At 45.9% G+C, this 12,531-nt stretch overlaps 1 protein-coding gene and 1 non-coding gene across 2 annotated transcripts in view; one reads left to right on the forward strand and one right to left on the reverse strand.

Annotated features, from left to right (window-relative positions):
- The window catches only part of Fig4 (FIG4 phosphoinositide 5-phosphatase), a 109,845-nt gene that overhangs the window by 16,343 nt on the left and 80,971 nt on the right, over nt 1–12,531 (reverse strand). The gene's annotated exons all lie outside the window — the stretch shown is intronic.
- On the forward strand, nt 5,929–6,060 carry LOC127670261 (small nucleolar RNA SNORA17). Its single transcript, XR_007974503.1, has one exon. It is a non-coding gene; the product is annotated as a small nucleolar RNA SNORA17 (small nucleolar RNA).

Raw genomic sequence — 12,531 nt, forward strand, 5'->3', positions numbered from 1 at the left:
TGTCCAAAATCCACTGCTCTATCTTGAACTTGGGATATTTTTTTTTAACCTACAGGTGATTTTCTTTTTAACAGCCTATGTTAAAATCCACTGAGATTTGACTGTCTTTCAAGTGGCAGATAACAAACTTTAACAGTATTAAACAATCATATTTGGGGCTGGAAAGATGGCTCAGTGGTTAAGAGCACTGACTGGTCTTCCAAAGGTCCTGAGTTCAATTCCCAGCAATGACAAGGTGGCTCACAACCATCTGGAATGAGATCCGATGCCCTCTTCTGGTGTGGTCTGAGCACAGTGACAGTGTACTCACATATATAAATCTTAAAAAGAAAAAAATCATATTTGTTAAAACCACTTCTAATCTTATCAGAAAAATCTGCATACACTGTGCATGGTGCCCCATGCATACATTTAGTCCTGTCAGTCATTCTGGTTCTGGGAGGGAAGTGGGGAATTCTCTCACAACTTAGACAATTACAGAAGTCCCTTCCCTCAGACACCATGTGACTCAACAGTAGCCAAGAAACCTCATGTCTATGCATTTCTCAGCAGTCAATGCCACACCAACTCCAGTAGATTCTGTGTGACAAGTTCCACAGACTGAGGCGTTAAGACTCCAAAGGGAGGAGGTCTACTGGGACAGGTTGTGGAACTTTCTAGCTAGAGGATAATTCTGAACCATAGTTCTCACAGCAGTTTGTTTGCTTTCAATTTCCCCTTTTCCTTTTTCACAAGATGATCCTAATAGCCCTGGCCAAGTAAGATGGATAAGAATCCGTTCTTTGAAGTAGAGTCACTGGCCATAAACTCTTTTCTAAGAACTGCAACAGCTTTATCTCATAGTCATTTACATAATTACAACATAAAATGACCTCCCAACAAGATGTAAATTTATATGGCTATGCATGTGTAGATGAGGGTGGCTCTGACACTGTGGTATGGAAAGCATTGATTAAGTACAGTTTTAAATTGAATTTCAAGAAGGTTTTACAAGGTGAAAGCTAGATGTTAGATAAGGATTACTCACTAGGACCTAGGGGTTATGACCAAATGTTCTTAAGGACCTTTGAACTCTCTTTGAAGGTTTGCTGCTAACTACAAGTGACTCTGTATTCTAATCAGGAAGACTGATATTATCTGTGATTGATCCTCTAAATCTGTTACATGGGAAACATTATACCTGATTGATTTTGCATTTCCTTGTGCCAAATGGCTATGATAATTGTACCTGCTTCACTGGATACATCTTTTGAAATGGTAATACCGACTCCTCATGTATAAAAGCCCTTGCTTGAGAGCTGCTAAATACATTCAGATTCAAACCGCCTCTGTGTTTGTTTCTGTTTGTCATCTCCAAACCCATGCCATCCTGAGTACCAAAAGCTCTGATTCTCCCTCTGTCATGACTCCCCCCGCTGGGCCAGTCTGAAGCAGGTCACGTCCCCAGATAACACACACACACACACACACACACACACACACACAGAGAGAGACAGAGAGAGAGACAGAGAGAGAGACAGAGAGACAGAGAGACGGAGAGACAGAGAGACAGACAGAGACAGATAGAGACAGAGAGATGGAGAGACAGAGAGAGACAGAGACAGGGAGACAGAGAGACAGAGAGACAGAGAGATAGACAGAGACAGAGAGAGACAGAGACAGAGAGAGTGAGAGGAGAGCACATTTGGAAGAACATTCTGAAAACAGCATCTTGGAGTTCTCCCCACACCTAGTTGCATTGTGAAACCCTAGGTGTCATCCTTGGTAGGCTTTGGATAGAAATCAGTACATGAAGAATTCAGATGATGCTAAGAGACCATTTTATGAGACTGTTGAGAACTATCCAAGGTTGCTTATGTAAGACAAAAACTAGACTAAAGGGTGAAAGGAAGAAAGAACTAACTCAATAAACAATATCTCTAGCAATCCTAGCCTCGGAAGACCCACCTTACCAAGGCTGCTCACAGCATCGGAAGTACAGATGTGGGGACAGTGGAAAATGCAGGGAACAGGAAGGCCTCTCACTCATGGCCTGAGACGCTTCAGGTATAATTTTGTGTAGACTTGTTAAGAAGTCACCTTAAAAACAGCTTTGCCTTTTCCTACTAGATATTTTCTGGTGTTTCCAAGATCATTAGATCCATTTTCTTAGTTCTACTTTATTATAAAAAACAAAATTCAGTTGAGCACACTGACTTAATTAAGCTAATTTACTTTCTATTTTCAAACTACATGACACAGGAATGGTTTAGCCATTTATCTTCAGAAATAAGCCTCAACCTTTTATTTTCAAAGAAGGAATACATTATTCTGATGTATGATGTCAAAAAAGCATTATTTTATTTTATTTCAACATTAAGTAATGTGTTTCTAACATAATTATAAAACATAAAATGGTTAAGAAAGTCATGGACCCCACCCCTAGACAAAGAACCACAGGCAACCAAGGAGTACTGAGAGGAAAAATTAGTATTCTGCAGAGCAGATCCCCTAATTATCCAGCACCAGTGGTCAGTCCTGAGACCACACACACAGCTACACTGACTCAACACGTTACATTTATATGGTTATGTGCATAGATATATATATATATATTCAGTATATATGTTCAATATATGTGTTGAAGAAAAAGAGAGCCCATGAGTTTGATAGAGTTAACAAGAAAATGGACTAGAGGGAATATGAGAAAGGGGTAACTGATGTAATTAAATTATGCTTTAAAATGATATTAAAAAAAGAAAGTCTGAATCCCCTTTCTTTATGGATAAAGGCAGGACACATTTATTCAGATGTTTGGGGTTTAATTGGCATTTGGTTACCTCGCACATACAGAATAAAGCCGTGGCTATAAACTGGCTTGGCTATCATTGGAAAAGAGAATGCAGTTTTGCGGGAGAGGATTTAACCTCTACATCTCCAGGCTGTCCAACTGAGGTCCAACTACAGCACACTCTTTTTAATCTATAAGGTAAACATGGAAGTGCTCTGTGTGCCTAAAACAAAGGCAAATACAAACTGGGAAATCGTGGCACTGTTCTACATAGAGTGCTCATGCAATTTTAAGAACTGGTTACAATATAGAAATGAATTCTCCCATTAAGAGCCTCAACAATTTGATAGTAGTAGGTAATACAAACACCAGACAATCTGTGGCCCATTTTTACCCCATCTCGCTAACGTATACGTTAACTAACAACAGGAACAACGTATCCATTGAGAACAATCATGACACACTGCTAAGAGCTCTGAGCTGCTAAGTCTAAAACAGAAAATAAACCACGCTAAAATAAAAGCTTACAGATGTGGCTCGTTGTCTTGCCATACATTTCAATCTGTTTATCCTGGTATTTCTCTCTCACATCTGATTAATGTACACTATTCCTACAAGAGGGAAAAGCACTGACCATCAAGCATTATTCCGATCAAGAGCAGCACGATGTATCTGGTGTCACCCTACGGACTGGCTGTAAACCAGATGCACTGCCTGCCTCTCACACAACTTAGTCTTTCCAACTTGTTTTAGAATGCCTCACAGTAGCATCAGTTTGCTAAGGACTGTCTGTCCTTATAGAAACGGGAGGATAGCTAGAAGCACGGGTTTTTAACCTATGAAAATGTGTAACCAGTTTTAGCCGTTTCTAGTGTTACTGCATAAGCTTCCTTATGAGCATAAGGAAAAAGAGCGGTAACATTCAAATATTAAACATGGAGAATTGCATAATAAGACAAGATTTGCTGGAGAATTTTAAATATAATTAAGACTCACGGGCTACTGTGTTTTTAAAAAGTCTTGCATAAAAGCTCCCAGGAGGAAACTGAGTCACACCTAGGACAGACCGGCCGTCTGTACACGTAAAACGAGCATTTGCTCTTGTCTTTAGTCCCCCATTTTCCCTTAACTGCAGATTCTTCCCTTCGTGCTGGAAGAACCCAAGGCCTCGTACTGGACATTTGTCCTTCGGACACTTGCCCTTCTGAACAGAAGTGATGTCAGGAAGGCACAGCACAGCGACAAGGCACAAAACCACCGTCACTCCGTGTGCTCCAAATCACCCCACCCACCTGCCACATACAAGTTCACAGTTATCCATCCAGTTACCAAGGTAAAAAAGGCTAATGCAGATGTGGTTCTCATACACAACGCTAGACACGCCCTGTCCCACAGGAATGCCCCTTCTGTCCTGTCCAGATGCCCAGCTCTGCTTCCCTGGTGTACAGGTAAAAAGACAGTATACTGTTGGCCCAAATATATCCTAGCACTACAATAAATTCTTTATATTTTTTTTTACTTTAATGTAGTCACAGATCCCTAGTGGGGAAAAATTAAAAACATGTATCCATTTACCCTAGATGACTTAAAAGAAAAGCAAGAAAGGATTTTTAAAAACAAGTATAGAAAAATCGCCTAAATTCCGCAGTCTCTTTAATCTAGAGCTTTTGGGGGTGTGAGCACATCTTTTGGATGTCCTGCTACTGTCTGAGGCTCGCCAATTTAGCTCCCAGATCGGCGCCTCCTGGGTCCTGGTTATTCTGGCAACACATGGCTTAGATCTAGTCAACTGTGCTATGAAACTTCTGGTTGAAACTCCCGGGTTGCCTGAGCCAAGTGGGCTGGTAGACACCTGTAATTTCAGCATTTGGGAGTCTGACACAGGCTGATCACAAGTTGATGGTTAGCTTGGGTTACAAGATTGAGACTCTGTCTCAAAACCACAAGCACTTAGCAGCAGAGCCCTGTCCTCTTCCATGCTCCTGAACCATTTACTCTTCGCCCGTGGTCTTGGGGCATGATGGAAATGTGTCCCACCTTGGCCAACATCACCAACCCTCTTTATAGTTTGTGTTTGAGATAGGGTCTCACTAGGTTACATACATGGGCTGGCTCTGATCTCACAGTAGCTCAGGCTGGCCTTGAGCTTATAATTCTCTTGCCTCCACCTTCCTAGGACGCAGGGTTATTGGCGGGCACTCCCAGGTCCTTCTCCCCTTCTCTGAGTGAATTGTCAGGATCTGGCAGCACCACTTTTCTTGTCTGGATGGATGTACCAGGAGTTATGTCTTTATCCTTGATGAAATCCATTCTCCACACCATTTCCAAACTGACCTTTCTAAAATGCAAATACAAGCACACCACTCTCTTGATTACAATACAGCCTTAAAACTAAAGGTCATGCTCACCCAGTCTCTTCCAACCTTGTGCCCACCTGTGCATGCCTCCTGCCCCCCACTGCCTTCATAAACTAGATGCATGGAATTACTTCCAGGTCTTCCTATGGTTTGGATGTGGTTCGGACCTGTGCCCCTCAATGGCTCATATGCTGGATGGAGCCTGACTCCCTGGTCTGGTGCTATCCTGAATTCCCAACGTGGTACTGAGGTGGTGGACATTTTAGGGGTGGGGCCCAGTGCAGGGAAGATCTTTAGGCAGGAAGAATCATGTCTTAGTGAGTTTTAATAAAAAGAGTGAGTCTGGTCTTGTCCTGGTTTCTTGGTTCCTGTGTCCTGTGTCACCATGTGAACTCTCACTTCCTATCACTGTGATGCCTGGCCTGAGCCCCCCAACCCCCCATATTGAAGAGTTACGATGCCGTGGTCCTAAGTCTTCAGAACTGTGAGCTAAACAATCCACTTTCCTTTAAAAGTGTGCTGCCTCAGTTATTTTGTTACACTAATCCCAGGAGATCTTCGGCAGGCCTCTAAAAGGAGCAGACGGATGACAGTTCCAGGTCACAGGCCCTTGGGACCTCATATAAACATAAGGCATATTTTATTCTCAAACAGGAGAGACAACACACAAGAATTAAAGGATGGGGCATTTTACATCCCTTCAAAGTCAGTAACAGCAATACCTACAATTACATTTATTGCTCACTATGCTAGGGACCCTTCAGGATAGCCTTCCTCTGAAGCGTCAGCAACTCCATCTTGACTTCCCCTAGAGGCACTGCGGGTGTGGCTGCTGTGTCACCTGTGCCTCTATAGGTGGCAGAGAGGAGAGAGACTAGGTCTACACTCATCTTCCTGTCCTGTGAATATCTGAATGATTAGGAGCCTAACACTCCCTGACAAGTGTGAACTTGAGACGACCATCAGTCCAGTGCAGGGGGCCCGGACAGGGAACTAGCCTGAAATGACCAGTGTGGCTGAGCTCCCAAGATGGGGAGTGACCTTGAGACTAGAAGAACGCCTCTTGGGACTATGGGTCCCGGTGGGAGTGAGCCTGAGAAAGACGACCCTTGCATGGGGCCACTCAGGTGGTCCCTGGTGAGAAGCCAGCCTGAGATGACAACCAGGCAGGTACCCTGAGGACCAGACTGGGAACTCGCCCAAGATGACCCTTGCCTGGCACCACAATGCACAAGCAGAGCACAGCACTCCTGAGATGACCCCAGATACTCAGACCCTGGGCACTACTAAGAACAGCAAGTAAGTGGTGGAGGAATGGAAGAGGAAAAAATAAACCCAAAAGGGTGTGGGCACAATGGAAAGAGGCAGACGTGGAGATTCAAGGGTAGTGAGGTACAGCCTGATGAAGTACCCAGTGATGCCACCTGGGACCATGGTGGGGTTCGGCCTGTGCTGCCACTGGGGGCCATGTCTAGGTCCATGTCCCTACTGCTGCAGGGGTCTGTTTCCAACAGAGGCCAGGCAGACCTCCCTGGCCTGGGATGCTGCCTGGGTGGACATGTTGATGTCTGAGGAATGTATAGAAATGGCCCCACTCCTCATCTGGGCATTGTGGGAGATCTGGCCTTGGGAGCATGAAAACAGGAGAGCTGCCCCTGGCCCTGGCCCTGCCCCTGGCCCTGCCACTGCCCCTGCCCCTGCCCATGCCCATACCCATGCCCCCGCATTACTTGTGAGAATGGCCCGCACATTGTGGGAATGGTGGTTGAGCCAATCCCAAGGATGTAAGTGTGGAAGAGCTGGCCCTGTCACTTATCTCCCAGGAGGCAGTGTGCACAAGGAAGAGATACTCTCTTTCCTCCTCACCCTTCACCACCTGCAGCAGATGGGAGACCTGGCCCTGGGGTCATGGAAAAGGAGAGCTGTCCCTGGTGGTGGAGGCATAGGCAGGCTGGCGCAGGCTAGCCAGCCCAGCCCGAGGATGGGAGAATGGGAGAGCTGGTCCCATCACTTGTCTGTGTGTGTGTTCAGTGACATGGGTGACAGAGAGATGTACTCCCCCATTACCCCTGCCACAGCAGGGAGGAAGGCTGGCCGCGAAGTCATCAGGGCATGAGAGCTGGCCCTGCATAGTGGAGCTGGCCTTGGACGTGTGGCTTGTGGGTGAGCCTGCCAGAGGGGGTGAGCCTGCGAGAGCTGGTGGGTGGGCTGACCAGCTCAGGTACCTCAGGCCCTGATCCAGGGCTGAGTCGGCCCACCCCAACATCTACCCCATCGATGAAGGGGAGGGTCCTGCAGATCCAAAACCGGAGGATCTCGTGAGGAGCAACAACAGGGTATCCGAGAGGAGTCCCAGGGCGGGTCCAGCATTAATAGAGCAGCAGCAGCCAGAGGCTGCGAACCAGATAGAATCATTGCAATGAACATTTGCAAGCAAAGAAGGGGAGACAGAGGGGTGTGCTGTGGGGTGCACTGTGACACACTGCAGCTTCCACAACAAGATGCTTTTTTTCCCCCGCCGCGCAGTGGTGGTGCACACCTGTAATCCCAGCACTTGGGAGGCAGAGGCAGGTGGATTTCTGAGTTCGAGGCCAGCCTGGTCTACAGAGCGAGTTCTAGGACAGCCAGGGCTACACAGAGAAACCCTGTGTCAACAAAACCAAATCCAAAAAACCAAAAAAGAAAAAAAAAAGATGCTTTTTTCCCTCTCTTGGGAGGAGGTTGCAGAGATGGAGGGTGGGTACGAGGGGAGAGGGAGATAAGTGGGATTGGGGTACATGATATGAAATTCACAGAGAACCAATAGAAAGAAAAACAAAACAAATTCATCTTGTGGTGATAAATCTGACCTACTAAACAGGAGCAGGCACTCCTGCACCGTAATGGTCGCATGAAGACACACACAGTCCCTTAGCTCCCTGGCCCTCTCCTGTCACCTCTTCCATTTCCATTTGTTCTTTAATCTACTGTTTCCTGCCCATTGCCCGCCATCCCTACCCCAGTGTCAATTCCTGGGTCATAACAGGGGTATCATCCAAAGCTTCCAATTGCTGTGTCTGTGAATCTACCACAATTTAGTTTCTTCTTAAATGCTGGAAACAGAGCTAAATTTTTTAAATTCATGAAGTCCAGCAGGTATGAAGACTCATGCCTATAATCCCAGCACCTGGAATGTTGAGACAGGAGGATTGTTGTGAATTTAAGGCTGCTTTAGCTTACATATTGACTTTCCAGAGAGCTTGGGCTATAGAGTAAGGCTGTCTCAAAAAAGACACCTACAGACACACACATACACACACACACATATACAAATACACACATACATACATATACCACTAAAATATAACAATTTTTCAATGTATTTCCAAGTTATTTATGTATTTTTAATATAATATTTTAAATTCATTCTTTAAGAATTTCATGAATTCATTGTTTCTAATGGCTGAATAGTACTCCATTGTGTAAATATACCACATTTTTTGTATCCATTCCTCCACTGAGGGACACCTGGGTTCTTTCCAGCTTCTGGCTACTCCAAATAAGGCTGCTATGAACATAGTGGAGCATGTGTCCTTATTGCATGCTGGGTAATCCTCTGGATCCTGAATAACATCATACTAAGTGAGGTAACCCAGTCTCAAAAGATCAATCATGGTATGCACTCACTGATAGATGGATATTAGCCTAGAAACTCTGAATACCCAAGACATAATAATACCCACATATTAAATGATGTCCAAGAACAATGGAGGAGTGACCCCTGGTTCTGGAAAGACTCAGTGCAGCAGTATAGGGTAATACCAGAACAGGAAAGTGGGAAGGAGTGGATGGGGGAACAGGGGGAGGGAAGAGGGCTTATGGGACTTTCGGGGAGTAGGGAGCCAGAAAAGGGGAAATCATCTGAAATGTAAATAATGAATATATTGAATAAAAATAAATAAATTTAAAAAATTGCAAACACACACGCACACGCGCGCGCGCGCACACACACACACACACACACACACACGTACACGCACACGCACACACGGCACATTCAACCATATGTTTATCCCCCATTGCCCTCCGCTGCCTCTTCTTGGACCATCCTCTTCCCATGCTCCTCCTCCTCCTGATTTGTGAATATGCCCGTAAGTGTCAGTATCACAAGCTACCCTCAAGAGATCCACGCAATATCATAAGCCTGAAACTCACTTTCTTACCCTGAATTACATTCCGCCTTCCCCGCACTAGAGGAACCCCAAATCAGACAGTGTCCACACAAAGTCTATGTCTTGTATTTGGATCCATTTCTTAGAAGGGATTTTTTAAATGAACGAAGCGTCTCCCTGGAGGAGGTCAGCCACAGAGAGGCACACATTTAGAAAATGGATGCTCTGTCTTTTAACCTACGGCTGACTGGCATGTCCAGCATCAGAATTCCCAGAGAATCTGTAAGGAGATAAAATGACAACACGCTGGTCTTGCAGAGAGACAAAGCCCTATCCCTAACGCATCCCAACACCAGGCATAATGAGGTTCATTGGGGGCCTTTTAACTTGGCGACTGTCACGGGTGCAGAGGAGAAAGGGACAATGCGGAAAGCCTTAGTTCACAAGTCATCAGGAGACAAAGAAACAAGGGCCGACCACTGACCGCAGCAGGTGAGGGGGAAACAGAAGAGGGGTGCACCTGGAGTGTTCAACAGGGGAGTCAGGAGGACAGTGAAACTGGTGGGACGCGGGGACTTCTACAGACTCTGGAGAGGTGGCGAGGAGGAGGGTTGAGGTGTAGTATATTTCAACAAAGATTTCCCGGGTGTGCAATTTAAGGACTGTTATGAAGACTGAGGAGGACTCAGAGACAGGCTATCCTGTTTGAGCAACCTAGCAGGTCTGCAATAACCTAGGTATTTACCAAGGAAGTTTCGGTATAACTGTACAAGGAAGAACAGTGTGTGTGCACACACGTGTGCATGCACGTGGCGGGGGGAGCACTAGGAGTAAACAAGGACACACTTTCTTTAAATATTAACAGAAGTCAAAAGCAACACCATGCTGACATCGAAGGTGTCTACAGTCCCAGGCTATTCACACCCATGAGCCTCTGCTTCTACTCAGTGGTTTAAAAGGCAGCTGCCACCACGCTAAGTGTTCATAGTTCACAGGTAGACAGCATGGGCACTGGAAGCAGCCAGTCTGGCCTCGAATTCTCGTTCCTCCACCTCTCGGCTACTTGAACTTGGGAAATTACATCAGCTGTGCACTCACTTCAGTTTCCCACCTCTGTACAGCAGACTCGATAAAAGTTATTTCTCCATAGCATCTTTGGGAATTGAGTTAATACAGGAAATATAGGTTACATACAGTACATAGGACGGAGGCTGTCACACACTGAGTGCACAGTAAATGACAGGTGATGTCATTCTACCCGGTGTGAGTCGGAAAGCTGCCACACCTGGACCAAATACAACTTTGGGTATTTGTGCTGGCAACACAGACAACTGGCCAGGGTGGGTTTAGCGCGACCCTCTGGCCAATGTTCTGCAAGGTGGCAGTGTCTAGATCCCCGATCCAGGTGTCTGTACCTACAAAATAGGAAGCCTCCATTCTGTGGGCTTCTTGGGAGTTTTACTAGTGAGGAGACAGATAATACTTTATATTGTGATTCTCTTCAGTTTGGAAAGGGAAAGCTGGTAAGCCTCAGAATTTCAGAAAAAACTGGAAGATGATGGAGTGCGTGGAGATGAGCCAGCACAGAGGCCCGTGGACTTACAAGAGTCTTGCCATTTTAAATGTACCGGAACCTAAGCTGCAGACAAGAAGGCTTCGAGGGCCTCACACAAGCCTAGTTTCTGCTGCTTTGGGTGCAGCTCTAGAGAACTAAAAATGATAGCTGACATTTTAAGAACCCGGTTATAGAGTTCCAGTTTAAAGGGCACACACACAACCCTCTCTGAAAACACGCTTGGCAGTTGCCATGACAGCGAAGGCAGCCCTTACCAAGTCTTTGTTATCCCTCTAAGGATGATGTACAAAAACATGCTCATGATAGACTCTTCACTAATTAAGTGGGAAAGGTTAAGATACATTTCCAGATCCACACGGGTTTCGCCTGGGCTCGGGAGAGCAAATGTTGAAATATGAGTAAGAACTAAGTAAGTAATAAGTTCAGCAAACACCATATCTAAGATTGAAAAAACGGACAAAAGCTATTATTCCTCTCCTTTCATCATTACCGTCCCCCAATGAGCCGCGCCTTACTATTTTAACGGAAGGGTCATTCGCATCGCACGATCTAGCTCTCCGAGTTTCTCTCACTAACATCCTAACACACTTTTTGCTCTTTGTCTTGTCGATTTCAACGCATACATCCATGTGTTGAGAAGCTATGGTGAAGAAAATGGCTTCTACATTAATGAGCTGATGTGTTTCCCTGTCTCCAGAGAGAAGAAGAGTAAGGAAAGAAAGGATGCTGACAGGACGGGAGCAGGGAGGACAGGACCTTCCAGGGTGTGACAGGGCGACCTCACGATCCTCCACCCTCACTAACCACCATGCCCCGTGCAGAAACCCAGCACCCACCCAGTGTCGACAGTGCCACCAGACCCTGCCCAGCCACGTCCCATAGACCCTGCTGAACCTCCGCTATGACTCCATCTGCAGAAGGAACGGAACACAGTGCTGTCTGTTCCCCTCCTCGTCACCTCCACACCTTGAGAAGCAGACATGATGATCATATAAAGATGATGACCGTGGTGGCGACTCACTCCCGACACTGGGCAAGGTATACTGGCTTCCTCTGTGCCCCCCTCGTCTGCAGCAGGGGCTGTGGTAACAGCCACACGGAGGCTGGTTTGTTTGTTTAAGGTAACAACCCTGAAAGTGGTGTAACGTGAACATAGTTCTTTTTGTCTGAGACCTTTCTCCTGTTTAATGTCCACCACGTCATTAGCACTTACAGGGCCATAGAGCAAGAAGAAGCTAACCCGCCCATGCTCAGGAGGCGTGGCTTGCAATCCCTTTGGGGGTCAGATGACCCTTTCATGGGGGGCCGCATATCAGATATTTACAGTATGGTTCATAACGGTAGTAAAATTATAGCTATGGAGTAGTAACAAAAAAAATGTATTATCGGGGTGATGACCACAACATGGTGGAACTGTATTAAGGGGTTACAGCATTAGGAAGGTTGACAGCCACTCCTCTGGTGGGTCTTCTGATGCACCTAAAGCCTTTGTGACACTGAAACTGCTTCAACATCCCTTCTCTATGCAAGTCAGGGCAGAGTCCTTGGAGGAAAGCCAAGGGGTGCAGCTTAAGGTTGTGACCTCTCCTCCACTTCCGCCCCCTGCTCCCCAAAGACAGTTTTCAGCAAAGAAAGTAACAGGAAGAACGCTTCTGTGTGTCAAATTATACCAAGTTG

Source organism: Apodemus sylvaticus, chromosome 19 (genome assembly GCF_947179515.1).
Source record: "Apodemus sylvaticus chromosome 19, mApoSyl1.1, whole genome shotgun sequence".
Taxonomy (NCBI): domain Eukaryota; kingdom Metazoa; phylum Chordata; class Mammalia; order Rodentia; family Muridae; genus Apodemus; species Apodemus sylvaticus.